This window comes from Cyprinus carpio, unplaced genomic scaffold, assembly GCF_018340385.1.
Source record: "Cyprinus carpio isolate SPL01 unplaced genomic scaffold, ASM1834038v1 S000006482, whole genome shotgun sequence".
Classification (NCBI taxonomy): Eukaryota; Metazoa; Chordata; class Actinopteri; order Cypriniformes; family Cyprinidae; genus Cyprinus; species Cyprinus carpio.
This window is the reverse complement of record NW_024879157.1, coordinates 295494-314341: the sequence shown is the minus strand read 5'-3', so window position 1 is coordinate 314341 and position 18848 is coordinate 295494. Positions and strand designations below refer to the sequence as shown.

At 37.5% G+C, this 18848-nt stretch overlaps 1 pseudogene; it reads left to right on the top strand.

Annotated features, from left to right (window-relative positions):
* The first annotated feature begins 4597 nt into the window (after positions 1-4597).
* LOC122143689 lies at positions 4598-17380 on the top strand (annotated as a pseudogene).
* The last annotated feature ends 1468 nt before the right edge of the window (positions 17381-18848 follow it).

Below are 18848 nucleotides of genomic sequence, written 5' to 3'. Positions count from 1 at the left end.
CACAGAGTCATCAATTTAATGTGTAATCTGTAACAGTACAGTTCAAAGTTTCGGTTCTGTAAATGTTTTTGGGGGCTTTCACACTAGCACCTTTTGGTCCTGTGCATTCCGAGTTCAGGTTGACGTGTAAGAGTTCGGTTCTGTTTTGGATAATGTAAATAAACTCTGTTTTATGAACTCTGGTGTGCACCTGGCGACTGTACCCAAGTCTTTATAGCAAATCGTATTAACTTAAATTTACTTTACCCCAACTTTTGCAATGGGTAGTTGTAAATAAATTATGTGTAATCTCAAAAAATTTTAAACAAACTACAATATTTAGCAGTATTTTATAATTTTTTGTGACATTGTTTCTTTCTTTTTCCTCACAGAGACGAAGAGTTCTCTCTGTAAGTTCTGTGTTGGCATCTGATGTGATCCATGCCAGTCGTAAAGACATTCCCTGCATATTTAGGGTATGTTGATCTGTTCCTTAAATGATTCGTTGCTACATTGCCTAATCGTGCCTTCTGATAATAACAATATTTGCCCTGATTTGCACAGGGTAACAGTCATCCACTTCAAACTCTCCAATCCCGGCCAGTGCCTCTGCTGGTGTTTAGCTGAGAGTGAGGCGGAGAAGAGGAAGTGGGTGGGCATCCTAGAGGGCTGCAGAGAACCTCCTAGCCAAGAACCCGCGCTGAAAGAACCGATGTGTGTTGGTGCATGTCCTGCACGAGGGCCTACGACCGCAGCCTGCCTGCCATCAAAAACTACACTCTCTGCTGCCTCATCGTAGGTGAGTACAGGTGTAGGGAGCCGGGTGTCTTTATTCTCCTGAGAAATACCAATCTTAATTATCGTTGGTCCACAGATCAGTGTAGTTTCAACTGTAATTAGTCAAAACTAATCAGTTCCACTTCTCCCATTTTTTCTGGAGAGCAACAGGCATTTTTTCATAATGTCTACAATAATTTATGCACTTAATGTACCTCACAAAAAATGCTGCTTTTTTTGTCCGTTATTATCCATATTTGACTTTATTTTGGTCAACTTTTTTTTTTTTTTAGAAAACAACCTTAAAACTATTTTAGTTCATCAATTTTGAGTTGCTGCAGAGGTTGTGCTGTAAATAATCATTAATGAGTTTCATAAGTAAAATCTGTTTCTATTTGTTTTCATTTCCTCTATGAATAGATAGATACAGACTCCATTGCATTTGTGCATTTGAATATGATATTGTCTTTTATAGTAGTTAATATTTCATATCGAATAGCCCATTATGCATATTTTCAGTCAATTGAAAAAATCCCATACTCCTATTTTACTTGGGAGTAGCTTTATGAACAAGGTTTTGGTGGAAAGGACCTACAGTGGAGGGGCAGAAATCACTCAATCTTCATTAAAAAATTTAGTCGTTTGCATATGAACAAAAGTCTTATGAATTTGGAACAACAACACACTTTTCAGGTGAGAACTACATCACTTTAAGTTGTTATTCACAAATTTTCCATTCACAACTCATATCTGTCCTGCTTTTGTCTCACTCATAGCGTGTCTCGAGGACGAATTGCGTTGGGGACAGAAATGCCTGTTTGTAGTCGAGATCACCAGAGATGGTATATGAGGTACTCTGTATAGAGTCACATGTTTAGTTCTTTTGCCATTGTTTTCACTGTAATAAATTTCCAAACCTGATCCTTTTTTCAGTCTTGTTCCGTGCTGCTGACTAAAAAAAATCTGCCAGATTTGAAGCTCATGGCCCCAAAGAGAAGATGGTGTGCACCTGCTTTTCTGGCCGCAACCAGCCATGTCCCATTTCTACTACTGGGCGGGGCATGGAGGGTGCGGACTTGTTTAATGTGAGGCCCAAGCTGAACCCAGTATCACCAAAAAGGCTGGTCCAGGCTAATGACCCATAGGTACCCTACGCCCCGGTGTGGCCAGCGTGTACTTCCTAGCAGGTGTGAAGCGGCAGGTGTCATACTGCTACGAAATCACACCCGTAAAACCCCCAGCACACGTAAACTGTGGGAAGGTGCACGGCCGCCTGTGGTATTGCCCCCATGGCTGGGTATTATTCAGTGATCGGCTGTGCGTGGGGGTTACCCATGCGTGCCCTTCGCTCTGCTGGCCCCAATTCAGGGAGATTCCGTCACCACCCGGTGAGTCGGTGGTGAGCCCGGCAGACCCCTCGCATAGCTTTTGGCCCAGCAGCCCCTGGACGCGCTTGCATGCTATGGAGTGGGGGCCAAGAAAAAAAAACTGCTTGCGGGTTGCTTCAGTCATCTGGGAGTGTACGTGGACGCGACCGGGGACGACAGCTCTCGAACGCAGCGAGCTGACGCGGCCCGCTACACCGCTTGTGCTTGCATTTTAAGGTATGTCCCTCCAAAGTGGCTTGTGTGGGAAGTAAAACATTAATTCTGTTGAAGTATCCTCAGCAACGGTGTGTTGTCTGTGTTTCAACCCTCCTGTAAATTACGGTGTTTTTCATGTGTAGACTAGGCATGGACCCGATTACAGGTTTCAAAGGTGATATCCGCGATTTGAAAATTTCAAAAACCCACTAATATTTTTTTACATTATCGTAGGGAATCCCTCAGGTGAGTGCGGTGTAAGAGAGTAACACTGACCCCTCCTCCTCCTGTTGGTGACGAGGCGAGCGGTCAGTGTCACGTGTGTAGGATGGCCCGCAACTTCTTTTTTTTTTTTTTTTTTTTTTTACGCTTTTTTTTTTTTTTTTTTTTTTTTTTTTTTTGTCAGCCGTGCCACATGGATACGTTTTTTATTACGTGTATTTACAACTTTGGTTTTGAATGAAAACTAGGGCATCGGCTCAGCGCAATCTGACCCAGAAGACCGTAGTCGCCGGCCTGCGGATCTTACAGCCTCTGTTCTAGATTTTGGCAACGCACATACTGCTTACGCTGATTTGGATAGAGACACAGAGGAGAGGAATTGTTGAATAAAGTACCTTATTTTTGATTTCTTTCTATGTTGCAAAAAAGTTAGTCTCTGTCACTTCATAACGTTACGGTTGAATCCCTGATGGCAGATGGAATATTCTGGACACTGCTTGTTCATACTTTCCTGGACCTTGTACACTTTACTTACTTGGCAGTCTATGGCACAGGTCTCTAGCCTCCCTGCTTTAGATCCAAAAATCTCTTAAGATTGGTTTATGAAGACGAACAAATACTTTTTAAGGGTTGGGAATATACGTGGGGAGTATAAGTGATTAGTGACAAAGCTTTCATTTTGTGGTAGAAGTAACCCTTTAAAGAAGTTATTTTTAACTTCTTTTTTTTTTTCCTTCTAAATTTGCATTCTTAACAAACAGTTGTCATAGGTGTTTATTAATAAAATAATTTCAGTTAAACTCTTAAATGTTCCCAACAATACTTAATGATTATTTTTTTTTTAAGTTAGACAATAAGGGGAAACAAAATGGTAACTTAAGAAGAATTTTTCTTCTTTATCACTATTTCGGGAACTGGGCCCCAGATGTTTCAGACAGAATAGTGAACAATCCAGCCTCTGACCCAGTTTCAAGGCACGACAGGAAGTCCTTTGAGAACAGCGGTCTTGAATGATTGGGCCAAAGTTTCCATTCCCTCTGTTTGATCATGACAGCATGAGATCTCAAACCCATATTCATTATTTTTCACCCGCTCAAAACTCAAACACATACCTGACAGTGTACAGTGATTATGGCATGGAGTAGACGTGGTTTGATGTCCAACACCACAGAATGGGGTCCAGACCCAATCTCATTAAGAGGAGTGAGTGCAAGGATCCTAATTTTACACGTTCGAATGCTTTTTCAATTTTAAACTGTTTGTATTAATGATTAAAAGATGATCTAACTTTAAACTCGGTCTGTAGATTCGGGGGAGCCGCCTAAATGTGGAGGGCAGTCCTGAACCTGTTGGCTCTGAGCAGCCCCCACCTCATCTACTCCAGCAACAAACTCCTCAGGTCTGATCCCAGACCCCCACACACACTTCACCATGTCAACATTATGTTTTCAAAAACACTGAATGAGTCTGTGTGTAGACGTAAATGAGAATTTATTCATTTACAAGATTTGTTTGAAACACTGCATATGAGTCAGTGCATAGAAGTAAACATGAACTTTTTAGCGGTCATGTGTCACTAAAAGATTGTTCAAACCGACGCTTGAATGAATCAGTACATCAGAAGTGAATGAGAATAATTTGTTCAAAAGCACTGATTTATTCACAAACAAAAACACCACTAGGTCTCGTCACAAAAGATCAGCCCAGGTAATAAAATGCTACAGCTTCACCCTTGTGTTCCATTACAATTTCACTTCCTGCCCACTTTGGCAGATTGCCCTTATAAAGATGCTTTTGTTGGTAAACTAGAATGACCTCATTTGTCACACCTCCTCTAGGCCTGCTGCCCAACAATGTTCACACTAATACGTTCAGACCACAGCCGCTCTGAGCGCAAAAACCCAGGACTGCCATAGTTTGAGCCACATCCATCTTTCCAAACCTCATTCACACTTGGTTTCACAGATGGCTGTGATCTGGCCATCCCTGAGACCTCAGAAAACAGCAAGAAGAGCTGATGGTGAGGACACGCAGCAATGAGGAAGTTCCTTTTTAAAGTACCAGAGGAGGAGCGGCTGCCAGCAGAGAAGGTCAGGTGGCTTCAGGAATAGATCTTCTCACACACGCCGCAATCCTGCCGCTGCTCCTAATCCAGTGACTTTGTTTTCCGTTTTCTTCACAATAGGGAGATGCTGAGGGATCATGAAATGAGATCCAAGCTGATCTCCAACCCCACCAACTTCAACCACGTGGCTCACATGGGGCCAGGCGACGGCATGCAGGTCCTCATGGATCTGCCTCTGGTAATGCCTTAAAGCTGGACATTGGGAGATCCGCCTTCAGCTATTTTGAGTTTATTTAAAATGTAAAACACACTTGGTGCCTAAGAGGAACATACCATTGTTATTTTAAAATCTGGATGGGGCGTCGACGACCATCAGCTGAAGATATTTTTTGAATCACCATCCTGCCAATACCAGGCCACCACTGTGCCACTTGAGCCCAGGTTTAACTGAACTCTGCTGCCTGAGTTTCTCTCCACACTTCTTGCATTGGCAGTGTCTCACTAATTGACACATCCGATTCAGGTCACGAAGCCGCTACTAATAAGCCAGTTACTTGAAGCAGTGGTGTTTTTGAACTAGGTTTCAAAATGTGCAGCTTTGCAAGGGGATCCCAGGAGCCTAATTTGAGAAAAACACTTAGAACTTAAACAAGGAAGAGATACACTATTTATTCAGACCATTTTCATTTTAATTCATACAGTGGAACAGAACATCATTTTATCTCTATCATCATAATCTATCTAGAATCCTCTATTTATCTATCTATCTATCTATCTATCTATCTATCTATCAATAAAGATTAACATTAGTCAGTTATTTTTATACTGTTAAGCGTAATTAATGGACCTCAAAAAAAGCTTAAATTCAAAATGATCTCAGCTTCACAATTGCCAGGAAGATTGTTTACTATGTTGATGCATTGTAAGTTGTTTTTAAAAAAGGCTGCTTGGATGATAAATGGGGAAACTAGATCGGTTTTAGATTTATGAAAGTAGTTTCTCACCCTAAATTCCAATTTAGTCCTTCAGCTTTGTGCAAAAAATGCCAAATCAGCTGATGCCTGAAATTGAGGACTGAGGCTGTTTTAAATGAAATGATATTAAGATCAGAATGTGCATCTGTGGTGCGGTTTTGTACAGCTGGGTTTGTGAGTTTATAAAAAGCGTTGTTTGGACGCTCAAATTAAGGGCTTTATTACTCATCCTAACATCCTTTGTCTTTTCATTATACCTGCACAGCGCCAAAGTTTCCCTTCTTCTGCATGTTCTTTTTTCTTCAAAGCCAGCCAGCTCCACTCTTCCACCCTCACGCCCTTTTCTCTGTCTCTTTTTCCTCTTCACGTAGCGCTCCTTCTGTTTTCACAATCTGGTCGTGGATTCGCTCTGTCCTCTGGTTGCCGTGGCAAGCAGCAGAGCGAGATCGACTCCCTCCCCCTCATCCTCTCGCCACCATGCCTAGATCTCCCCTCCGACCAACTTTGAGACAGTCTATCCCATGAGTCCCGTCTCTGCCGGGCTCTATCTGCAGAAAGAGCCTTTCTTCCCAGCAGAGCCCAATATACTTCAGTTCTCCTCTTCCTCCTCCTCTCCTTTCCACATCCTCCCTGGGAAGGGTAGGCTAGCAACACACCCCTCCCCACCCGCTTCCTCTTCCAGTCCCCGCTCCCCATCCCTCCCCCCACCACACACCCTCCAGGCCCTCGACTTCCTTTCCTCCCTATGTGACACCGCATCCCTGTCCTCCTGAACTCTTTGTTCATGCTTGAGTGCAGTGACTTTGATTGGTTCTGTTTTTTGGGTTTTTGAGGTGTTTTAAATTAGCGATTTTAGGAGAGTTCACCCAAAAATCAAAATTGTATCATTTAGCGGTAGCCATTGACTTCTGTAGTAGGAAAATTAATGCTACCGAAGACAATTGGGGACCTGCAACTGTTTGGTTATCAACATTTATCAAATTATCTTCTTTTTGTGTTAAACAGAAAAAAAAACTCGCACAGGTTTGAAACAACTTGATGTGAGTAAATTATAACAGAATTTTCATTTTTTTTGTGGTAGTGAAGTATTCCTTTAAACAATCATGTTTGACAATATTAATCAAATTCAAAAAAATGCAAAGTTTAAGGTAAAAAAAAAAAAAGTAAAAATCAAACAGTTTTTACTAATGTTTGGTGTGTGTGATTTGAATTGTATGCTTGTAAGTGTTATTACTGCTCTGTTAAAGTCAGCTAGCAGTTTACAGGCTCTTACCGTGAGAGTGGGGCATGAGAAACATTAAAATACACTCCACCACTAAACCTAAACTTCTACTTCAGCATGAGAGACACAAGTGTGATAAAGCTTGCTCCCGCAGTGTGAAATTGTTTCCAGATTAGGGCTGTCATAATATTAGTTTATCAGTCAAATAAATTTAAAAAAAATTTTTCTCTTTTAGTTCTTTTTTTTTTTTTCGGTTTTGGAAGGAGGAGGAGATCCATAACTATATTAAAAAAAAAAAATAATAATATATAATTTTTAACAGAATCTAAAAAAAACTCATACTGTTGCACCAGTGTTATTTAGTTATGTGTTAATATTACTATTATCATATTTAAATCGGATGTTAATTAGTGGTTTATTTTTATACTTGTAATTTTCATTTTGATGATTTCAGTTAGGTTTTTAGTCCTTTTATATGCTTTACCATTAGTTTTTTTTTTTTTTTAGTATATCTATTTAGTTTATATTAAATTGTTTTATTTCAGTTTTATATAGAATTTTAGTACTTACATTTTATTTCATTTTTTTATCTAATATTTTTATTTTATTTCAGCTTTATTTCAGTTAATAAATGATTTTAATACTTGTGGTTAGCATCGTTGTCTTTTTTTTATTGTTTGCGTGTGTTGGAGTGGCAACTAGCTGTGTTGTTTACAATATTATCATATGTAGTTCTAGCATATCAATATTTAATTTTTTATTCTTTTCTTTTTTTTTTTTGTATCAAAGTTTTCATCAATACGGTGTATTATATACCAATATCATTGTGACACCTCTATTCTACAAATAATGGCTTGAGAAACTGTGTGTTGATTGTAGGGGTTAACATCAAATTAATCCAAAACATTCTTTGAAAAACGACAAAATGTTGTTTTCTCGGGTTTATAGAAAAAATAATATTAATAATTTGTGCATGAAACGCACCCAAACCAAATGTTTGTGCTAACATTAGTCATCTTGTTTAGAGAGAAAAAGTCAAAAAGAGTGTTTACATTGGCCGTATTACACAAGTGCAGGGACTGTGGCATACTCTATATGTGTGTCTGACTTCTTGTGCCTCTGCTGCAGAGTGTGATGCCCTCTTCTCAGGACGATCTAATCTAAAGAAAAGCCACGGCCTCTGGTCCAGCATCTCACGGACAACAGAGGAGTTAAGACCCACATCACCGCATCACTGCCTCAGGGTGGGTGCCGCTCCTTAAACACACACAGACAAGCTGATACGGTCTAAATATAAATACTAAATATATCTTATTTAAAGGAGGAGGAGATTTTGGAGGAGCAGGGTCATCTCGCAGTATTTCTGATCAAGATCAAAGACTTTGACAGAGAGGTAAGAAACATCTGATCTCATCTACCTTAATGACCCTCTCCCGGGATGTCAAATATGATTTTAATTCATTGTCGCGCCCACATTTTGAAAGCTTCTCGAAGATGGCATGATGGTGGTTGTTAGAGGAGCTTTGAGGTGCTTTTGGGCCGCCTCAGTGATTTTCTGGTGTCCTGGTTTGTGGTCTGTAAAACTGCCCCAGTTCTCACAGTAGAACCTGCTACAGCTGTAAACCAGTGTTATTTCAGTTTTATAACTTTATTTTAGTATTACATAGTATTTATGCAGTTATATCATTTATTAATTATATCAATTATACCAGGTTTTCATTTTAATTTTAGTATAAGATTTAGTCATTTTATGTACTCAGTTTTTTTTTCTGTTTAGCTTTCATTTTTATTTTAGTATTATTTATATACTATTATAGTATTTATTAATATTTTGAATTAGCTTTTTTCATTTGAATTTTAGTATAGAGTTGGTAACTTGATTTTTTTTCAATTTAGCTTTCATACTTTTATTTATTTGATTTTATAGTATATATTAATATTTTGAATTTTTGTTTTTTGTTTTTTTAGTTTCATTTTAATTTTTTTTTACATTTTTTGAATTGTTTTTTTTTTCAGTTTTAGTTAACCTTAACTTAACTTAAGACAGATTAGATTCTTGTGTGCAAATTTGTATTAAAATTGTGTACATTTTAGTTTTTTTCCCCAATATTTCTATTAAATGTTTTTATTTCAGTTTTATTTAATCCTAATACTTTAACTTAATTTTAAAGATTTTTTTTAGCCTTTTTACAATTTCTATTGGATTTTTGTTAAGCATTTATAATACTAACTTTTTTCAATAATATTTCATAATATTTAACATTTTATTTCAGCTTAATTTCAGTTGCCAAAAACAATTTTATAATAGTTTTAGTTAATAATAAGACTGCTGTAAACTCACTTGGGCCTAAATGCATGTATACTGTGGTGAAAATGTAAAAACCAACTAGACAACAAGCAGCTGAATTCTGCTAATCTTGTTTCTTTATCCTTGTTCTTTTCTCTATTCTTGCAAGCACGACTCTGACTCGACCAAACATTCCACCCCCTCCAAACAGCTCCAACCCCAGCAGCCCCCGAGCCCCAACTCTCCCCACCGCAGTCAGCATCACCCTGGACAGCCTGGATCAGTCCCTGGATGGCTGAAAATGGACAACTCCTTTTTGTTTTTTGTTTTTTTGCCCCTGCACACACCCTAGACACACCCCTCCCGTATCCATCCGCTCTGCTAGGACTCACTAAGAAGTGCCAAGACTCTTACAAAAAAAGTCACCTGCTCAATCACCACAAGGGCCAAAGGTTTACCCCAAATCCTGCTGGCTGGGTAAGACGCTCGATCGCCACAAGAGCAGCGTGCTGGGTGTGTGCTGAGGGACATAGCCGAAGCCACCAAAAGAAAAAAAGAAAAAATCCTACCCCCTGGGGAACTGTCGTGGTATTACACTAACCAGATTAGCAGTATGATGGACTTTTATTTTATTTTAAATCTTAGATTTCATGCCATGACTCCTGCAAGTTTTTTTTTTAATTATTATTTGCTTTAGTAAACTGAACATGCATTTACATCGGCGGTGTCAGAATTGCTTCTGGATTCTTAGCTTCCCTTCAAAGTACTGAATTGAGGGAAATTGAGACTTCTTATGCTGTTTTTAATAAATTGTATATTATCAGGAAACACTCATCAAGGGGCCGAAACGAGGGAGCGTATGGGGAAGAAAGAAACCGAGGATGATATAGGACTGTGACGTTCTTGTATAACCCAATTTGGACCAGTATCATGATTCGTCACGGACCGGTGAAAATGTCTCATATGAGCAGTAGATCGGTGACAGAGACTTTGGGGGTTTAAAGCCAAAACAGAGGGCACTTCTATTATTATATCATTTCTCTTTCTCTGCCTCACCGTTCTGCATTTAAACCAGCCTTTAAATATTCATGTTTTAACTTCGATGTTTCCACAAAGATAATCTAGTTCATCTTATCACCTGGAGAAAAAAAGAAAGCAACAAAAAGGGCAGACTTTACATAGAGATAAGTGTTTTTAATAAAAATAACAAAGGAGAACAGCACACCGCTACAGCGATTCATAGGATTTCAGTAGTTCCTCTTAAGCTGCTACTGCGGCTTTGTGTGCGTCTATATAATAATAAAAGTTTAAAAAATATATAATGTGATAAGGTTATCTCTCCATAGCCCATGCTCTGGAATTCTGTTTTATTATGTGTGACAACAAGGCGAGCACCGTTTGTGCGACCATCACTGTTGAAGACATGCTTAAGATCCGCATAGCAGTATCCAATTAATCTACTCAAGTGTGCCTTCAGTGCCAACTTGTTATAACCAACTGTCCTGCTAAAGCATGTTCAGTGTTTTCGACCGAGGCTGAGTGGGGTTAATGATATTATGTTGTCCCCTAGGCGCCCTTCTGAAACACTGTAAGACACTTGCCCACTTTTTTAGTCTAAAGGAAATGATTTTGTGTGAATGGTTTTTCCTGTACGCTCCGTTTCTCCTCATTCTTCAACTTGGTCTGCTTCTTCAGATGGAAGTTATTCCTCAGAACACTACTGCTTTTTACGTTAAAAGAAAGAAAAAAAAAAATGAATCACAGGTTGAAATCTTTGTAATTATGGACTTGTTAGCCACATAAATTTGAACAAACAATAAAAGAGTACCCTGTTGTGCTTTTTTGGGGAGTTTGTTGTGTTTTGAGAAAATCAGTTCTTAATCATTCAGTTAACATGGAAGTCAGAATTATTCATTAATTACTAATTTTTTTTTGGTCATTTTGAGTCAAAGTTAAAGGTTGTTTACACTCTTCTCATATAGAATACCGTACTGACACTTTAGGTAAAATTTACATTGTTTTGACAGTTTTTATTGATTGTGGGGGGGGTTTTTTGTTTTACGTGGTCTTGACTACATCTAATTTTAAGGAACCGACTGTTTATTTTTTGCATACTCCTAAAAATTTAATAAACCTTTCAGAGTCAATTAAATTTTTTGAAGAGTTTCTATTTTAAATGTAACTAATTTGTGTAAGTCCCTCAAATTAAATAAGAATCGATCAGAGATATCACATCGCTGTACCACAAAGTAATCACCACTGGGCATTTTTCGCCTTTCTTTTTTTATTGTTTTTTGTTTGTTTGTTTTTTTTTAAATCTTGTGGACTGCAGAACTGCTTCTGCTGGCTCTTTATTTTCTAATTGATGTCACATTATTATTGGTCAAGAACCGCAGCTTATTATTTTACTATTATCAACACATGTTTGTATGTTGCTTTATATTGCAATTACAAAAATCTTTGGTGATTTTTATTAATCTCCAAGGGGGTAATTTAGATTTTAAGTATAACAAAACAGTGGGAAACTGTACATAGCTTAAAAGGTAAAGGACTCTCTCTCTCTCTATATATTTTTTTCTTGAAAAACATAACAATTTAATTTTAAAGTGAGAGCATGAATTTATTTAGGGAAAAAAAGCTAACAATAATGCCTGAAAAACAATATTGCCATGGAAAATTATCCCTGTAAATTTGTTTAGAAAAAGTTGAGTTTTACATTAAATACCAATATTATCGATATATATTATATATATATATATATATATATAGATATATATATCTTATTATATATATATATATATATATAAGACAGGTCCTGCTCAAAAAATAGCATATTTTGAAAAAAGTTCATTATTTTTTTCCATAATGTAAATATAAAAATTAAACTTTCATTATTTTTAGATTAGTTGCACACCATGAAATATTTTTTTTCAGGTTCTTTTATTGTTTAATTTATACGTGATGATTTTTGGGCATTAACAGCTCATGAAAACTCGGGCAAATCCTTATCTCAAACTATATATTAAGCATATCATGAAATAACGGGTTCTTGCTCCTGTCTAAACGAGGGGTTTGCTGATTCAAGGCTGTGAAACAGATATGAATTGTCAAGATCTTAATGGAACTCCTAAAATACACCTGCAAAAAGGATTCCTGAGGCTTGTTTTTAAACTCCCAGCCTTGTTCAGTACGCAAAAACCGCAATCATGGGTAATACTGCGCCCGACCTGACTGCTTTCCCAGAAGGCCAGCATTGACTAACCCTCAAAGCTAGAGTGTAGAGCACACAGAAGAAATTTCTGACTAAAAGTCTGGTTCCCGACTGCTGTTATCAAGGCACCTCATTGGTAAGGTCTGGTGGAAAAAAAGTGTTGCAAACAAAAAACGCTGCACAAACGAGAAGAGGTGACCGGACCCTGAGGAAGATTGTGGAGAAGAGCGCGATTCCAGACCTTGCGTGGGGCCCTGCGGACGCCTGGACTGTAGTCCTGGAGTATAACCTCCAGAGGCACCGTGCACAGGCTTGTGTCTTTTAAACCAGAAACAGCCGCAGAAGCGCCTGACCTGGGCTACAGCGAAGCAACACTGGACTGTTTGCTCATGTCCCAAAGTACTTTATTTCGGAGGAAAGCAATTTTGGGCATGTCATTCGGAAATCAAGGTGCCAGAGTCTGGAGGACGACTGGGGAGAAGGAAATGCCAAAATGCCTGAAGGTCCCGTGTCAAGTACCCACAGTCAAGTGATGGCGCTGGGTGTGCCATGTCAGCTGCTGGTGTTGGGGTCCACTGGTTTTATCAAGGGCGAGGGTCAATGCAGCTAGCTATCAGAGAGATTTGGAGGCACTTCATGCTTACATCTGGCTGAAAAGCTTTATGGGAGATGAGAGATTTCGTTTTTCAGCACGACCTGGCACCTGCTCACAGTGCCAAAACCACTGGTAAATGGGTTTACTGACCATGGTATTACTGTGCGCAATTTGGCCCTGCCACTCTCCTGAACCCTGCAACACCATAGGAGAAATCTGTGGGATATTGTGAAGAGAAAGTTTGAGCGACGCAAGACCAACACTCAGGATGAGCTTAAAGGCTGCTATCGAAGCACTCCTGGGCCTCCATAACACCTCAGCAGTGCCACAGGCTTGATTGCCCCCATGCCACGCGCATTGAAGCAGTCATTTCTGCAAAAGGATTCCCGACCAAGTATGAGTGGCATAACTGCACAATTATTTGAAGGTTTGACTTTTTTGTATTAAAACACTTTTCTTTGTATTGGTCGATGAAATATGCCAATTTTTTTGAGATTTTTGGGTTTTCATGGCTTTATGGCCAAATCAATCAGTATTAATACAATAAAAGACCTGAAATATTTCAGTTGGTGTGCAATGAATCTAAAATACATGAAAGCTTAATTTTTTATCATTACATTATGGAAAATAATGAACTTTTTCACAATATGCTATGGTATCATTTTTGAAGGACCGATGTATATATATAACATATATTACATTTAAATAGAAAATTATATATACGCACATGTATATATAATTAGTTATAATAATATATATATTTTATAACTAATTATCTATAAACTATTTGTTAATTATAAAATGCTAATATCTAAAATACAGCAGTACACACACACACGCGCAAACAAACTTCTGGGACTTTTATTTTGGCGACATTTTTAAACAAGGAACTAGTAGGAAAGAAAACTGACGTTTATTTCATGAGTCGATTTTCACTGTAAAATTTCGAAGGTAAGTCTGTTACATCGTTAACTATAAAATCAGATTGCCATTTTTTTTTTGTTTGTCATGGTCTAAGAAGGCAAATAATGAGATGCATATGCTTCTACAAATCTTAGCGAATCTCGAAATGCCACAGTGTCAGTTTACTAGATGACAGCAGCAATCATGGATAAACAGAGAATGAAGCTGCAGCTGCACCTGTGTGTGTGGGTGTGTGTTTTCAGATGACACGGGGCCAAACCAGAGGATGATGAGTACCTGGAAGCCGCTCCCAAATTTTAAAAGTGCGTTCACATTTGATGATGAAGACGATGAGTTTTTTCACAGGTCAGTTGATTGTAGCTTCCACTGCAGCCCTACGGAGTCCGAAGCCTGTTTACCACCTTATACATTCCATTCAGCCCCTAAACCGAGGGGCGTAGTTTTGTTTTGAAACATTGTGGGGGGTTGAGTGTGGTGTGTTTTTAAGTCGAATGCGGGTACCGCCCCCTCCATAAGCTCATATTTCTATGTATTTGTTTGTTTGTTTATATATGTTATAATGCGCTGTGAGGGCCTCTGCCTCAGGACCGTGTTTTATTGCTTTACAATGGACATTAGCATTTTTCTTATAATTGTATTATATTTCTTTAACTCCTTAATATTCATCATCATTCTTACGACATTCTGTTATAAAAAAAAATAAAATAAGGCCTAGCTTATTATCATACCAGGGGCCAAAAATCATTTTTAGAAGCTTTTAGCTGTGTTATTAACAACCCCATCTTTGCACATTAGAAGCATATGTACAACATGCACAGTTGTAATATAAATCTATAGGGAAAAAATCTATTCCTTCAACAGATTATCATATTTATCAATCTAGTTGAAGTAGAGAGAGAATTCACCACACATAAATAAGCTAGTACACAAACCGTGATCAATTCGAGTAAAGGGTGGTTCCTTAATATATGATTTTTAAAATATGTTTGTGAGTTGCTGATGCAAGATTATTTGTTCTTCTCCTCTTTTCATCAGCCTTTTTAGTTTATGTGCCTTTTTTTTTTTTTTTTTGTTTTTTGTTTGGCCTTTCTCCATAGACATTTTAAAGTGTCAGTGGTCCTCAATAGAAATTCAAATAGATCGCAGAACATGAAACTAAGTTGCTTGGAAAATATTGGCCTTTATATGTAATATAAACAATGTATTATATAATTTTGTATGTGAACATAACGAACATGGTTAGCAGAAACATGTTGAAGTGGGAAATTAAAGGAATTAAATTAAACAAGGTGACATAGAAATTGTTAAAAATCTGTTCTTACAAGTTAATATGTATTGTAGTAATACAGTTGTTTATATGTGCATTTTTTCTTCATCTTCATACATTTCCTCTTACAGAAAAAAAAAATACAACCCACCGCTGTGTGACCCTGGCATTGTTGTGTTGTTATTCTCGCGAGCTGAAAGAGTCAAAACGGGCCGTAAATAAAACATCACTGGTGGATGAGGAAGCGAGGATGAGGATGATGTTGAGAGAGTCAGCTTGGAGTGGGGAGCCTGTGGGAAGGTACGCAGTCCTGTCTCTGATCTCCGCCTCCTGTCTTCTACTTTCTGTCTGTCCTCCTTCATCTGGATGCTCATCAGTTTATGTGTTGTGTTTAGGCATTCTCTTGGTCCGTGAAGGAAACTGCTCTCACAGTATCCGGCTCCGCATTGAGCAGAGCTTTCCCAAAATAGACCACTCACCCCCTTCTTCACTGTCCAACAGGGGTCTGGATCCCTCCCTGAGCTCCCCCTGTTTAAAGGTAATCTACAGTGAATGGTACGTGAAATGTTTTTTAGTTCAATCGTTGTAGACTCACCAATCTGATTTGTGTTTATGTTCACTCAGCAAAGAGCAAAACCTGGTGCTTTCCATCCTTCTCTGATGTGTAAGTTCAAGTCATCTGAAGCATTTAGAAAAGATTCAGGCGTACTGGTATATAGAAGTGTGTGTTTATTCACTGCTTTCTAGCTTTTAGTGACACGTCTTTTTAGAACATACGCACCAGAACTGAGGAAGCCCAAGTCAGATGGAAAGGTAATCCATATGGACAATGTTTACATCAGCATTCAAACATCATTGGGGTCGGTGAGATTTTTACTGTTTTTGTGTTCATCATGGATACATTTATTTGCGATTAAAAACACAGTAAAAATACAGTACATTAGCGTACAGTACCAATACAGTAAAAATAGTGTAATATTGTGAAGTATTATTACAATTTAAAAATGACTGTTTTGTATTTGAATATATATTTTTGAATGAAATTTAATCCGGTGATGGTAAAGCTGAATTTCCAGCATCATTACTCCAGTCTTCAGGGGTCACATATTTAGCCGTCAAATCAGTCTAATTGTCTCCGGACTGTTTGATGGATAGAAAGATCAAAAGAATGGCATTTTATATTGGTTGAAAATGTAACATTATATATTTTTTACTGTCATTTTGATCAATTTAATGCATCCTTGCTGAATGAAAGTATTATTTTGAATGATAGTGTAAGCTTGTCCAGAAATTCTCACTGTGTAATTCATTTTTTTATATATATATAAGTTTCTAACATTGATTTGTTCTCTAAATGGTCATAGGATTTTGTCAGTGACCTGAGTCCTGAGGAAACCGTGAGGAGAATGCAGAAAGGACGGGTAGGGGGCAGCAAAGAGCTGTATATAGAAAGTATATTTACTGATAAAATTACCTGAAGATATACTGCACTAGAAAGTCAGTTTAAAGGTGAAGTCAGGAGGTCTGATATAACAGGATTAAGCCATTTTGTTTATTTCTCAATAGAAGTTGATAAGTAGGTGCAGGCCCAGTTATTTCCATTTCACATTTTTAAGAACCACACACTTGTAAAATATTTACTGTAATATAATAAAATAATTAGTCACGTATTTATATGTTGCTTGCAAAAAAAAAAAAGAAGGTATTTCATCAGAATATATGACCACTTTTGAATGCTTGTACATGGAAAAATATGCTTTTTGCATCTTATTAAAATGATTCTTTTACAGCCATTTTCCCTAGAAAAGTTCCGCTCTCTACAGGACAAACTTCTGCTGCTGGATGAAGCAGTCGCTGTTTATGATGGCAATGTCATCACTGCTGTGAGCCGCACATCTCTCACATACCCTATATGAAAGCACTGCTATGATTTTATAATGCTTCATATCAGTAGTGTGTTTATTCACTGATCATTTACATTTTCCTACTGCAGGTCTTGATATTTTTAAAAAAGTCATTAAGTAAAGGTGAGATGTTTTGTGATCTGTCATTGCTCACCAGTTCCTTCTCTTTTTTTTTTTTCACAATAAGTGAAAATATTTTATAGAAAGTCATGATTTTGTTTTTTTGTTTTTTGTCATTGTTGCAGAAAATCCTCTTTCGAGTGAGTATAATGCAGATAGATGTGGCTTCTTTGGCGTCCATTATGTGCACTATTTAAAAAGAGATGGGAGAACAAAAGCTTTTTTGGTCGAGTTACTGAAGTCAGTTTGATGATTAGATATTTAACTCTTCCCCCTCGTAGTGAGTGCAACATATTAAAAATAGTTGTGTCTAGTGCTTTTTGTGCTAGGAGACGGTTGACATCTTTCCATATTTTGCATTGGTTTTTTTGATTTTGAAGTGTTTTGTATTGCTGTGTGTTTTATTTGAATAACATTGATCACGTTGGTCAAGCATGAACTGTATTTTTAGGGCTCTTGGCAGACAGAAGATATGGCGTAGGTACCCAACTGCACTTTACGTTTAATTGTATGACACACACATCAGTACCATTAGATGGACTTCATATGTACTTAACCCGTCCCTACTCCAGGTCAAGGATGACTAAGTTTGACCAGCGCTTCAACAACATGCGGCCCCTCCCCACTTCATGGGGTGCTTTCTAAACTTGAGGGGAGAGCCCAGTATTAGTACTGAAATGCACACTTCCTCCTCTCATGTTTACACATGTACTTCAGTACCAAATTTCCCCTGAAACCAAGATTCCCCAAACTTTTTCTCTAGATTCAAAATGTTTGATTGTTAAGATAACATTATCTAGATAAGGAGTCCTACTAGACAGGTCAAAAAGTATTAGGTGCTAGTACATTGCATTTTTAAAAAACGGGGTCTTGTATTCCCCCATTTTTGATACCATTTCTCTGAAGGCAAACAACTATAAAACTGAAAATAGTTTTATTTCCGCTATTGGACGCTAGTTACCTGAAGACCAGATTAGAAATGATATATATATATAAAAAATGTTTGATTATATTAAAAGTCTTCTTTCCCCTTTTTACGCAGAAAAAAAGAGAAACTGGTACATACTTTTTACTACATCATAGTAGGGTTAATGTCAGCTGAAATAAGTTTTATTAACTTTACATTTCATGTAGAAGTGAGAAGAGAGAAACAGGAAGACAATTGCTCAAGTAGAATTAACATCGCTCTGCTTTTGACTGATTGATATTATTTGTCTAAAATGCAAAGTGTAAGAGAGGAAGTTGGACATTCTAATAAACTTTTTGGTAACCCTTTACAGGAAGTAGTAGGATTTACAATAAACAGTGTTTATTCATCTTTGTTCAATGCGAAGGCTAATATAAAATACACATTGTTCATTGTTAGTTCATTTTAGCGTCTGGACCATTAAATAATATTAACAGATGCAGCTTTTGGATTTTTAATAATGTATTAGTAAAAGTTTGAAACAACATTTACAATTATTTCACAAATGCTTTCTCAAAGTATTCCGCATTGTTTTCATTTTCAACTAATGTAGTTAACTAATGTTAACATGTGGAAACTTTTTTTTTTTTTTTCTTCAGTAATTTGTAGTCATGTTTCTGTTTAATCACACCCTATTAACTGGCTTCATTGTCTTTTAAAACAAGTTGATGCATTACAAAGAACACTTAAATATTAAGGATGAAAGGTCCGAAGAAGAGCGACTTCCTCAAAAAGAAGTTGCCTCAGGTAA